This window comes from Typopeltis vanoorti, chromosome 4 (genome assembly GCF_054136105.1).
Source record: "Typopeltis vanoorti isolate ZY-2024b chromosome 4, IOZ_Tvanoo_1.0, whole genome shotgun sequence".
NCBI lineage: Eukaryota > Metazoa > Arthropoda > Arachnida > Uropygi > Thelyphonidae > Typopeltis > Typopeltis vanoorti.
The window spans coordinates 114232608-114247056 of NC_143552.1; the positions used below are offsets into that span (position 1 = coordinate 114232608).

The 14449-nt window shown below is 38.4% G+C and overlaps 1 protein-coding gene across 2 annotated transcripts in view; it reads right to left on the minus strand.

Moving 5' to 3' along the window:
* Nucleotides 1-14449, minus strand: part of Usp5 (ubiquitin specific protease 5) — a 362226-nt gene that overhangs the window by 306541 nt on the left and 41236 nt on the right. The gene's annotated exons all lie outside the window — the stretch shown is intronic.

Genomic DNA, 14449 nt, shown 5'->3' on the forward strand with positions numbered 1-14449 from the left:
ATGGATTGAATATAGGCCAGTTTCTAATCTTTGCGATATATACCAGTGGAGAGAGTGTGTACAGATGGCACAGGATAGGAGTCAGTTCTGGTGCACAGACCTTCAAGACAATTGGAGGAATGCCATCAGGGCCAAGAGACTTTTTTTGTGTCTAATTTAGACAACAGGTTTATGATATCTTTTTGGCAAAAAAATACAGGGTACATTGTATTGGGCAGTTGGAATGACTGGAAGGCATTTGCCATTGTCAGTTATGTGTGCACTGGAGGCAAAGTGTGAAGCCAGGAGGTTAGCTTTTTCTATTGGTCATGTTGCAATTGAGCCATCTGGGTATGATAGAGGTAGGAATAGTGTAGGGCAAAAGTTATGGCCAATTGCCTTGGCAAGAGACCAAAAGGCATGGCTGCCATTTGGACAGGCTACAAGCTTCCTGCTTTTTGCCCATTCAAATTCTGTTTTAGAAGCATTGATAATTTTCTTGCATCTGTTTCGGGCTTCAGTATAGGCATTGAAGAAGGATGGGGGTTCTTGATTTGGCCAGTTGTAGTATGCCTGATTATTCATTTGTACAGCCTTGGCACATCTTTTGGAAAACCAGGGTTTAGTTAGGGGGACGGCAGTTCTGAGTAGTGTGGGGAATGCATATTTTCATGCCAATGAAGATTACTTTGGTGACATGTTTGGACTGGAAGACCGGAAACAATAGTCCAACCATGGGAATGAAGCATAGTAGTCTCGGAGATTGTCCCATTTGGCCCTGTTATAATGCCAAACTACTCGTGTGGGAGAGACAGTGTAAGTGTTGTTGCATGCAGGAGAATATGAGCACTAGGTTGTGGTCAGTATTACCCAGAGGGGTTCACTACATTCACTGCATATTTGGAGGGGTTATTAGTAAGGTAGATCTAGGGTATTTGGGGAGTGGTTCAGGTTATCTGGTCAGCAATTTGTGTAAGGTCGTTAGTGATGGCAAATGCTTCAGCATCTCTGCCTGCAGGATCTGTATAACTGGAAGCCAATTGGTGTTATGGACATTAAAATCACCCAAGACGATGATTTCGCTGTTAGGAGAGTGGGACTGGAGAAAATCAACTTTTAAGGAGAGGAAATGAAAGAGCTCAGAGTAATTGGTGGTATTAGGAGAGCAATAGAGACAGCAGATGAATTTGACTGACTGAGTGGGAGAGGGATATCTTCAGCCAAAGAAGGTCAAAGTTAGGAGATTCTAGGTTAGGTGCTCTCTGGCAGGTATGTCAGAGAGCACCTAACCTAGTCACCTAACCTGTAAGAGAGGATATATATGCACAGATGCCACCACTGGGCCGAAAGGAGTTAAACAGGGCATAGTTAGGAAGGTTGAGATAAATCGTAGGGGAAGGTGCAATTTGAGTTTCTGTTAAAAAGAGTAGGTGGGGTTTGGTGGAATGCAGATGGTAGTGGATGCTATTAAGGTTGAAATTGAGGCCACGGATGTTGGTGAAGTGGATATGCAAGGTTCTGTGAGGCATGAATTTGACCGCAAGGGTCTTGCACATTTCCTATGCAGTGCCTGCATACTGGTGTCCTTGGAGGCTACTAGTGGCATCCACTTGGTTTTTGTGCTAGTTTGGTTTGTTTGTAGTCTAGCATTCAACTGTTGTCTCCATTTTGGCATTTTTTCTTCTAGTTGTATTCGGAGTTGGCATCTTTGTTCTCTCTGGGCAAAGATTAAATCAGGTCGAGCACGTATGTGCAACTGGGAGCAAGTGTCCTTTGGCATTATAAATTTGGATGTGTTTGTTGGTGGGTCACAGGTCACTTTCACGAGACGTGGAAAGTTCATTCCGTCCTTTCTTTTGTTCATGAGTCCGAAACGGTGGCATTTGATATTTCTGGGATCAAAATTGCATTCTCCTGCTGGTTTGCAGACATCTTCTTTTAAAGATTTACCATTATCCGTCAGAAAGTTCAGGATAACAGCGTTGCGTCTCCTATTTTAAATCTCGAGCAACTAGTGTACTGTTGATGTGATTAGTTCGCAAAGTTCATTAGCAGGCACAGGTGCACTTGTGATCAGGCACAGGTCATCGAGTATCCCGAGCTTAGTTTCCAACTTTCCGATTTTGGAGGAGAATGTATCGATCATAGTATTAAGCTGCTGTTCAAGGTTTTCAACTCTTTTACCTAGGTTCAGTAGCTGTTTTACGAAAGGGAGGCACATCATACAGAAGTAGATTAAGATCGGTAAAAAGCTTGTGCGGTGATTCATTTATTTTTGCGCAGGAAGTATGTAGCCAGTTGCAACAGAAATTGCACAATATACCTTGTTTCCTTTCTTTAACTTCGGTTTCACATCTGCGGCACTTCGTAATGTCATTCGTAATGGCAATCAGCGATGCTACGCTGATGGGACTCGAAGTAATCTTCTGTTGTCGGCCTTTGCTGCCGCCATCTTTACATCGCATGGTAGGCATAGCGCTTTCACGTGGCTGTTTTTAGTTGTAAAAAATAGTTGATTTAATGGAATATGGGTACTTACGTTATAATAAATTTAGTTTAATCCTTTATCCAAGTGTGAGCAAACAAAGTTTGCACCTGAAAGTATCTTCAGGACTGGGGTAAGGTGGTACAACACCGGGCAACTCATTGCAAAGGTGGAGCAAGCTAACATCACTCCTATCTCAGTATCTCCAATAATGCAAAACACATCTCCTTGCAGATATATACAATGTTATGCATTAAGGGAAGGGCCACTACCCAGACTAGTTTCGACCTTTATTGAGGTCTCTTCAGTGGGAGCCAGGCCTAAGTGGAGATACCAGGCAGAAGCATTAGCAAGGTCATCTCTACCTATAGGAGTTGCCAAAAGATGGGGTATTTATGAGTTGTGCTGAGGTATTCGGATCCTTAGTACCCTCTGTTAGTTTTCCGTTTACTGCTTATTTTGCACAAAAAACACTTGCAATTATGATAAAATGCAGGAGCACAAGTTTAACGTAACTTATTCACAGCCACCACCTATACTTATTGTTGCTCAAAAGCTTCCATATAAAAGTTAATAATTGGGGGGAGCAATGGCGAGTCCCCCCATGGCTGTGCCTTCTTTTTGTAAGTAGCAAGTGTTTTGCCACACGAAATAGCAACAATGAAATACATGTGCAAAGAGCGTTGTGATATCAGGTGGGGATTTTTCTTGTAAAAGAAGAATTGTCGTTGGCTGGGATATTTGTGAAAAGGGCAGAATGTCAAAACTGACTAATAAATCACTTTTTTCCAGTGTGATGCCTTTAATTTTGTTTACAAAGTGTTGTGTGTTTATAATATAGGAGGGGGGGGGGAATAACCTACCAACCCCTTCAGTATTGTTGGGGTTTTTTCCACTTAGTTATACTATAAATTAAAGATACCAAGAAATTATATACTTGGTTTAATCCTTTATCCAAGTGCAAGCAAACAAAGTTTGTGCCTGAAGTATTTTCAGGACTGGGGCAAATAGTCTATAGAAGCTAACGACTTTACATCACTTGCCTTAGTATCCCATAATGCAAAGCACATATCCTTGCAGACATGTATAATGCTATGCATATGGGATGGTTCACTACCCAGACAGGTTTCGATCTTTATTGAGGTCTCATCAGTGGGAGCCAGACCCAGAGGACTAAGGTTGAAGTGATGTAGAAGTCATATTTTCATATATGAGTAGCCAAAATTTCACACTTATTATTAAAATACTCTGGATTAGAGTTACTTGTTGGAAGTTTTTCCAGTTGGTTATACTATAAATTAAAGATATCAAGAAATTATGGGATACTAAGGCAAGTGATGTAAAGTCATTAGCTTCTATATACGAGTTGCACCAGTCCTGAAAATACTTCAGGAGCAAACTTTGCTTGCTTACAAGGATTAAACGAAGTATACCAAGTATATAATTTCTTGGTATTTTTAATTCCTTGAGTGGTGACACTAGTTTCTTAGCTAGATGATAATTGGGACTGTCTATACTAACCTTCAACTATCAGCCAGAGCAGTACGTTCTGTTTGCGAGTCTTGGATAAACTGTAAATTCTTGGAGAACGAGTGTAGTGCGGAAGTAGCTTTTTTACTGTATCCTCGAGCCAAGAAGTGAGTGACTGATTTAAGTAATTTTTCTGTTTTCTTTTTTATTCGATTAGTTGGGTTATAGTTAACAAGTTGAAAGGTGCTGTTGTCTGAGACTAATTGATTCATTTTTTCCAAGTTGGATGTTTGGTTTAAAATAACAGTGATTAGGATGTCATGATGATTTTAACGATTTCTAAGTTGTCAATTCATATTACATTAGGTTGCTAGTTATTCTTTTTGTATTATTTAAAATGAGTATTATTTAATATTTGGGGTGCTTAAGGGTCAAAACTATATAACTGAGAGGAGACCACCACATAGCCTTCAAAGGAGTGTGGAGAACCGACCCGGGCTTCTCACCTAATGTCCAATCCTCACCTTCTCGTGGTGCACCCTGTTAGATATCTACCTGGATACTGAACAAATGAGGATGAGCTCGCAATTTGGGATTTAGTCGACCAAATTGTATTCTCATTGGCTTAAACAAAAATTTCAAATGATGGTACAACATGACAGAATTTCGTGCCAGCTGCGGCATCGCCCCGGTTAAACAAGGACTTGTTGTTTTTGCCAGGGAACCAGGATAAACAGCAAAAAGTCAGCTACTGGAACAAATCCTAAAACTTACCCCCAACTCAATATCACCAGAGTTCAAGATCGGTACTATCAACATAAGAAACCTGAATGGCAAAGAAATGGAGCTAGCTGAGGAATTAGATAAGTACCAGATCGACATAATAGGGGTGACCAAAACAAAAAAAAGACAAAAACTGGTGAGATCTTTCTGAGCAATAAATACAAAATGATATATTCAGGCAATAACAATCAAGTAAAAGAAGAAGTAGCCATAGTATTCAACACTAAATACGAAGCTAAACATCTTGAATGGCAAGCAGTCTCAAGTAGAGTGATGTCAGCAAATATGAGAATGGGGAACTGGACAATGAGACTTATTTGTGCCTATGGTTGCACAGAAGGTTCTACTAATATAGAAGTGGAGGAATTTTTTGATGCTTTAGAGAAAGCAACTGACACAATGAAAAAGGAAAAGTTGGTCCTTGTTGGGGATCTAAATAGCAGAGTGGGAAATAAGTGTCAGACATACAAAAATATTTTGGGAAAATTTGGAGAAAAGAGCAAAGCTAATAATAATGGCAAATACCTGTTGGATTACTCCTCAAGACATGGACTGGTTATTACTAACACCATGTTCCAACATAAAAATGTGCACAAATGCACATGGAGAGAAGAGGCAAGAAATAAGAAAAGTCTCATTGAATATGTTATTGTTGATAGTGATATTTTCTGCCTGGTGCACGACACCAGAGTGTACAGGGGATTTGAAATTGGAAGTGATCACCATTTAGTCTTCAGTAGAATAAAATTGAATTTCATATTGAAAAGAACATGGAAGAAAGTTTTAAAGAGAATAAAAGTTGAGCAGCTCTCAGATGTGAACTGTAGACTAATATACACAAATATTATTCATGAAAAAATGAAAGAGTTTGAGAACAGGAACCAAACTTTGGAGATTCAGTGGCAAGCCCTGAAAAAAACACTGATTGATTCAGCCAGAGAAGCATGTGGTGAGGTTGTGTGCAAGGATAGAAAAATCAGAACTCCATGGTGGACATAGGAAGTTAAAGAAAAAGAGGCAGTGAAGGGAAAGAAGAAAGAACATCAAAAGTTCCTGGCAAATAAGTCAGCTTGTACTCTTAGAGAATACAGAGACAAATGTAAGAAAGCTAAACACTGTGCAAAACTGGCTAAACAAAAGTAATGGAGGACTTTGGCAAAAACATAGAAAATAAATATCAACAAGGTGGCAAGATATTCTGGAGGTTGTTGAAGAAGCTTACAAATGGAGGAAAGAGAACTGTAAAAGGAACTAGAGATGATAAAGGTGACATACAGGAGAAAAAGATATCCTTGAAGTATGGAGTAATTACTTTGAAAAACTGCTAAATGAAACAATCAGGTATGACAGCACAGTGGTAAAAAACACTGACCAGGGATGCAATCAGGAATACATATCCATACTTGAAGTAGAAAAAGCTATCAAAAACCTGTAATGTGGAAAGGCAGCAGGAGTAGATGATATTCAACCAGAAATGCTCAAGTATGGAGGAATAAAGTCGCAGTGGCTGCACTGCATAGTTCAGAAGGCGTGGACAGAGGAACGAATTCCAGATGATTGAAGTAGAGCTCTCATAGTACCCATATATAAAAAGGGAAATAAAACTGAATGTGAGAATTACAGAGGCATTTCATTATTCAGTGTTCCTAGTAAGATATATGCGAGTATATTTGGGAAACGGTTGAGGATTGTGGAAGAGAAGCTTGGTGAAGAACAAGCTGGATTCAGGCCAAATAGAGGCTGTCAGGATCAGATTTTCACTTTTCGACAAATAGTTGAGAAATCATGGGAATATAACAAAGATCTATATTTAAGTTTTGTAGATCTGGAAAAGGCATATGACAAGGTGCCAAGAGAGAAGCTATTCAATACGCTACATATGGTGTCAATAGGGCATTTATATCAAGCAACACTTGGTCTTTATTTGAGTTGTAAGTCAGCAGTTAGAATTGAAGGAAGTACAGGAAGATGGTTTAATGTTAAATCTGGTGTGAGACAAGGATGTACATTATCCCCTCTGTTATTCATTATCTATATGGATCACATTATGAAGGAAAGTGGTATTACACCTGATATCAAAATTGGAGGTGTTAATCTCAGCTCTTTGCTTTATGCGGATGATGCTTTACTTCTAAATAAATCCGCTACAAGTCTGCAAGATTCCTTGACTAAATCGAATAACTGTTGTAATAGATATGGTATGAAAGTCAGCATTAAAAAGACAAAGACAATGAAAATAGGCAGAAATATTGAAAATATCAACTGCATTGTGAATGGAGAACTTATAGAACAAGTAAAACATTTCAGCTACTTAGGCAAACACTTGATCAAAGACTAGAGACCGCAGATATGAGAATCCTGAGAAAGATTAGAGGAATGAACAGATGCCATCAATGGCAATATCATATTAAAAATGAGGCTATTAGGGAAGAACTTGATATTGTCAGCATTCAGGAATGCATTAGCAGAACTAATCTCAAGTGGTATGGTCACTTAGGCAGAATGGGAGAAGAAAGATTAGCAAAACAAGTGTTCTCTATCAGGTTGGCAGGAAAAAGACCCAGAGGAAGACCAAGATAAGGTGGATTGATACAGTAAAAAGTACCTTAGAAGACAGAAATATAAGACCTGATAATATTGGAGTCTTGACATTTAACAGACTGATTTGGAGAAAAATTGTAGATAGGAAGTTAGCAATGACGTAAATTTTTCATGTAGTACTATCACATCCTGTACACCGCTTGAGGGTATATATCAGGAATTTGATTATGATGATGATAAAATATTTGAGGTTTCCAATCGTATTTTATCAGATATGGTGGTTGGGAGAAATCTTAAGTGTCTTTCAATATGATATATTAAATCTAATTCGTTAATAGTCCTGGGTGCCACAGCAAAGTTTAAGCCTTTACTAAGTAGCGAGCGTTCACCATTTTTTAGGGTGTGGTTAGAAAGGTTGATCACATGATTGTTCATTGAAGACAGTTGGTAATATAGCTTGTCTCTTTCTCTCTCTCTAAGTGTGCATGCGCGCCATAACCCCCTCCCCAATCCACGGGTTTGCTATCTGCAGTCAGTCAACTCTGGTAATAGACAATTTATATGTTTAAAAATTGCACACTGTTCTGAGTAGTTCTCAGTTATCAGATTGACTGTTGTGGTATCGCAGTACATGTGTTCAAGTAACCCTTGTTTTACTTAATAATGACCCCAAAACGCAAGAGTAATGATGCTGGCAATTCGGATATGCCAAAGAGAATCTGTAAAGTTCTTGAAGTTGCTAAATTCCATTCACAATCAGATAAATTTTACTACAATATGTTGTTATAATTGTTCTATTTTATTATTAGTTATTGTTGTTAATCTCTTCTTCTTCGTCTATGATCTCTTATGCTTTTAAGCGTCGAGATTTTGCCAAAGAGATTTCCAAGCTGTCCTGTCCAAGGTTTGTTGTTTCGCTTCTTTCCAGTTAATTCCCTTCTTTTCCAATTTTTCTTTAATTTCCTTTTGCCAACCTTTCCTGGGTCTGCCTATGTGTCTTTTTCCTATTTTCTGGCTTTGGTATACAGTTTTTGCTATTCTTCCTTCTTCCATTCGATTGAGATGTCCAAACCATCTCATTTGGGCTTGTGTTATAAATTGATTCAGAGGTGCAACTTGAAGGCTGTCTCTTATGATTTGATTTATTATTCGGTCTAGTCTTGTTTTTTGTGCCACTTTCCTGAGATATTTCATGTCAATTGTTTGTAGTTTATTTGTGTTTCCTGTTGTTAAACACCAAGACTCACAACTGTATGTTAATGTTGGTAGAAACACTGAATGGTACACTGCCATTTTGGTATTTTGGGTGATTTCTTTCTTATCTAGGAGTGGGCCTTTTATTCCATAGAATAGCTTTGTTCCCCCTCTTATCCTGTTGTTAATTTCTGTGTCTAGTCTACCATCTTCTTGTATATATGATCCCAAGTATTTAAAGGAGTGGACTTGTTCCAGTTGGTGATTCTCTATTTTTATTATGTGTTTTTGTTGGTTTCTAGATATGATCATTGTTTTAGTTTTATTTATATTTATGGTCATATTCATTTTCTTTGTTTCTTCATACCAAATGTTGATATTGTACTGCAGATCTTCAGCTGTATTTGCTAGAATCACTACATCATCTGCAAAAGCCATATGTGAAATCCTGGTTTCTTTCAGTTTCCTGTATCCTAAGTGGAACTTTTTTGTTTTTGTTTGGCACGCCTTTAAAATTTCATCCATTACTACGATGAAGAGAAGAGGGCTGAGGATACAGCCTTGCCTCACTCCTACATTTGTTTCAAATTATTTTGAGTTAATCTCTTACTGAGCCTAATTTATAAATCAAACTTTATCGTAGGTATGTATGTATAGGGAAAAAAGTGTGTGTATGTATGTGTGTGTGTGTGTGTATATATATATATATATATATATATATATATATATATAGGGTATGGTACTATCCATGGTTTCAGGTGTCCGCAGGAGGGGGTGGAAGGGTTATCTTGGAACACATCATCCCTCGTGGATAAGGGGGTTCCACTGTAGTCCAGAAGATGATGACTCCTTAATATGAAGGTCGAAATGTCAGGAAATTAAAGTAATTATTTCTAACACAGTTGTAGTCTCCTTAATTTGTCTGAAATTATTGCTTTTTACACTTTACCCTTACAACAGGAAGCAAAATATTAGTTATTAAATATTATTTATACATCCTTATGTGATGATTGTTTCTTTTTAAGTTTATTTCTTGTATAAATAAATGTCTAATCCACACGTTCCATTAAAACATGATAATAAAACCGATGTTTCTTATGTCTTCACATTTTCAAAGGTATATAAATCTTAAAATTTTGAATTTTCAATCACAAAAGCATAATGATATTATGTTTATTATAACTACTGTGAAGCCATGTAAAGATCACAGCTTAGAGACATCAGCATTTTACACTAGAACAGTTTTCGAGTACTTACTGTAAGTCATTCTTATCAGCTGACATTTCTTTGCCAGATGAATTACTAATTAAAATAGCTCATAGAAGTAACAAAAGGAAGAAGACTAAAAACAAAATATTTATTCGTGTAATTATCAGTATTGGAAAAATGGAAACAATTTATGAATTTGTTTATATATATATCCATTCTATATATATAAAAAGATAAGCTGAAATTTGAAACGTTTCATGTCACGTTTTTTATCACAATTTGTTAAGCCGATAAGCCGAAGGCTTAAAGATAAACTGAAATTTATTATTATTATTATTATTTCGGGCAACAGACTCGATGAGTCTGTCGACTCATCGAGGGAGGCCCTAACATCATGTCAAGAATAATTATTCGACATTCACACAGTATCTATCATACCTCGCCATGAACTCATTCACAGTCATAGCACCCTCAAAAGACTCTGGCAGCTTATTCCACTCATTCACCACTCTCCAAGTCAAAAACCTAGCTCTAACACCCCTGCTAACCACATTCTTGCCCAGCTTCCATGTATGGTCCCTAGTCCTCCCACCACCAGTCCTATTCTCAAAAATATCTTCCGGATTAATCCTATAGAAACTCTTCAGTAACTTGAATGTCTCAATCATATCACCCCTTTTCCACCTATCAACCAATTTTTGCAACCCAAAAATCTTCAACCTGTTCTCATAAGGCTCATTCCACAGACCTGCCACCATCTTGGTCAATCGTCTCTGGATCCTCTCCATCTCCTCCCCATCAAGAAGAAGCCCTGGCACCCATATTTGGGCACAGTAGTCCAGATGGAGTCTTATCAGGGCTCAATATAGAGGAACAATAACTTGTTTGTCTCTGCTTGTTAAAGTATTTTTCAGTAACCAAGTGATTTGATGAGCTGATTTAGCCACTTTTGCAATGTGCCCCCTAAACTTCAACTCCCTATCCACCAACACTCCCAAATCCCTGGCCTCATCAATCTCCTGGAGTATGGTTCCACCAATGTGATATACTGCTGCTAATCTTTTCACTCCAAAATGCATAATTTAAATGCATAACCTTACACTTTGCACATTAAACTGACATCCATTCTCCCTAGCCCAGTCCTCCAAACTATCCAAATCATCCTGCAAAATTTTGACATCCTGAGCACTCACAATTGCTCTACCCAACTTTGCATCATCAGCAAACAAGTGAACACTTCCTCTGATCCTTTCCTATATCGTTAATGAACAAATTGAAAAGTAGTGGTCCAAGAACAGAACCCTGCGGCACACCACTAGTCACAAGCCGTCTTTTGGACTCCTGAATAAACCACTCTCTGGTATCTCTCCATCAACCACCCTCTTATCCGTCTCACCAACCCTATATCCATCCCCATTTGCTCCAGTTTACTGATTAGAGTTCCATGTGGTATCCTGTCAAAGGCCTTGGCAAGGTCCAGTAGAGACACTGTAAACCCATAACCCTTATCCAGTTCAGCCATCACTGTGTTATAAAACGTGAGCAAGTTACTGAGGCATGATCTACCCTTCACAAAACCATGTCGCCCCCATACGGTATCCCATTCTCATCTATCCAATCCTGTATTCTTCTCTTGACTAGTTTCTCCAAGATCTTGACAATGATTCCTGATATGCTAATCGGTCGGTAATTTACAACAGTAGTCTTGGAACCTCCTTTATACAGTGGAACTATTTTCCCCTTTTTCCACCCCCTCGGGACTATCCCAGACCCAAACTCAGATTAAACAAAATGGTCAATGGTACTGACAATTCTTTAGCCGCTTCACATACAACACGAGCTGGTATACCATCCAATCCCACAGATGTTTTGACATTGAGGTTTTGCAATAGACTACTCACCTCCAACTCATTCACCACAATTCCCATATAATCTATTGGTTCATTCATTTCTGCAATGTCACCACCTGGATGATATACTCTTGCAAAGTGCTCGCTCAGTAATTCAACTATATCAACTGATTTCATTACCTCCCTACCATCAGCATTCTTTAAAATCATTTTAAAATCGAAAAAACTGTTTAGGATTCTCTTTAGCCTGCATGTCCAATGTTCTTTCGTAATCTTTTTTGCTTTTCTTACCACACTCGTTACCCTTCTGACCTGGTCTTTATACTGTTCATGTGCTTGCCGGTCACCTTTCTCCTTAAATTCCCTCCATAGTTGTTTCTTTTTTTGCAGCTCAAGCTTAATGGTGTTATTCATCCATTTAACTCATACTTGATTTATTATTCGGACTCTAGGTATACAGTCAGCCATTGCTTCATGCAAACACTTTTTAACCGCCTCCCATGCACTGTCAACTTCTAGCCCTTGCAGTTGTACAAGCCATGGCACTGTACCAATCAATCTCTCCTAAGCTTGTCATACTTACCAGCCCGATAATTCCACATGTACCCTGTCTTAATTGTAAATTCCACACCTTTAGCCACCTCCTAAGTCAAGACCCTATGATCACTCTCACCAACTGGTGGCAACATGGTCATATTCGTTACAGCCGCCAAATTCTCAGATGCAATTACTAGGTCAAGCACTCTCTGACCCCTAGTATTTTCCATTACATGCTGTCACAGATAGTTATCCCTTAATAACCGCATAAAATCCGATTTCTTCCTCTCATGTGTCCTCTCCTCCTTCCAATCAATGTTACCATAGTTGAAATCTCACATAATAATTACCCTCCGTCCACTCATTTCTTTTATTTGCTTATGCATACTATCTCCACCATCTATTCCATCACCTGGTCTATAGCAGCACCCAACTGCATATTTTGTTCTGCTAGTCTCCATCTCACACCAAATAGCCTGAAATGTGCTCTCTTTCTCTATCTTGCAGTTCCACTTCTATTCTCCTTGGCTGTAGCTCATCCGCTATAATCAATAACATACCTACCCCCATTTTATTCTACCTGTCTCTCTTGAACACACCATACCCCTCACATTCAATCCCACTAAATGTGTCATCTTCTGTCAGCCATGTTTCACTAATGCCAATAACCTGAGGTCTGGAAGTGCCAATCAAGGCCAAAAAGTCTTCCCTCTTGTTCCTAATACTTCTGGCATTTGTATACATGAATTGCAGAAGCTGATTTGTCCCATCCCTATTTTGATGCCTTATACTAACTATCCCATTCTGCTTCGTGGTCTTTCCTACTCGCTTGGGCATATTACACACATTCACACACTCAACTGTCTCCCTAAAATCTGCATATCCCCCCCCCCCAATAACTCTAGTTTCCCTGTTTCTGTACATTCACTTCCACTACATTCGACAACACCTTTTCAAGTTGCGTACACCAAATCCATTCAAATGTAAACCATCGATTTTATATAACTCTTTTCGCCCATCGAATTCATTCCACACATCCACAAATTCCACACCACTCATCAAACATCATGCATAAAGTTATTGGCAATTATGGCCCTCCTTCTATACTCTTTACTGTCATACCGTGGCAACAGACTCACCATCCTAACTCTCTCACTCTTTTTTTTTGCCCTCAAGCAATTCCTTCACATCCTCACTCATAGTCTTTTTGTTTCCTTTCAAATCACTTGTACCCGCAACCACTATTAATTCCTTCACCCGCTGTTTTTGCATTCTAATTGACTCGCTTACATTCTTTACATTCACACCGGGTTGGTACGATTTTGTTAAACTCTCAACTAACACACCTCTTACTAAGGAATCCCCATACAACACACACACTCTTTCATTTTGTTTACACTCACTTTCATATCATTATTTTTTCTATCATACTTTTGCCGATTATTAGTCAGTACGCTTGTTAAAGATTTTTGCCAACGCTCCAGCTGCTGATTTACTCTATGTATCGTTCCACGTAATAGTGCTATTTCACTCATTGCGTCAGTGTCATCATTTTTATTCTCGGATGATTTATTCAATCGTTCTGTATGCTTAACTTCATTCTCTCTTTCAACACCACTCTCACAGCTATCAGGTACTACCTCGCAAATATCATAATTCATACCTCGAATATCGCTGTTACCTAGATTCTCACTTTCGACAACGATATTACTCACAAGACCTGAAACACTCTTTAAATCCTCACATTCTTTACACTTTTTGCACACATTCACTCCACTATCGTTGTTTAACCAGACTCCAACCGCTCTCCTCAATGACTTCAGTGTACCATTTCGCAAACGGTACACTGAATCAAGTCTTTTAAGTTAAGATTTTCAGACAAATATGGCGACCTGGATGCCACCTTTGTATTCCTCTTTATGGGAGCCATGTGCACAGATAATCGTATCTATCAATTTACTATTAAAATACTCGAAAAACACACAAAAATCTCCCAGACACGTTACAATACTAAAAGCAAACAATACTATGCAAACTCATCAATTTTTACTCAAAATATCACTTATCTGATCAGGAGCTATCCTCAGACACTACATACCATATAGCCCTCTAGTGGCTAATTTGAAACGAAATTTGCCACGTTTTTATGTCACGTCTTCATTGTTTTGAAATGTCCAACAATGTGTTTGCCTTCATGAGACAACAATTTTATCGTTTCAGGATTACAACAATCAAACTCATTGTCGACCATTAGAACAGTACGTGTTAGTATTCATTACTGAAATTAGCATAACGTGCATGTCATGACTGATTATATTGTAAATATTTTATTTTCATTTCAAGATTTTGAATAATTAAAGTAAGGTTCATAAAGAACTGGCCTACCAGCCCGGAACTCGGG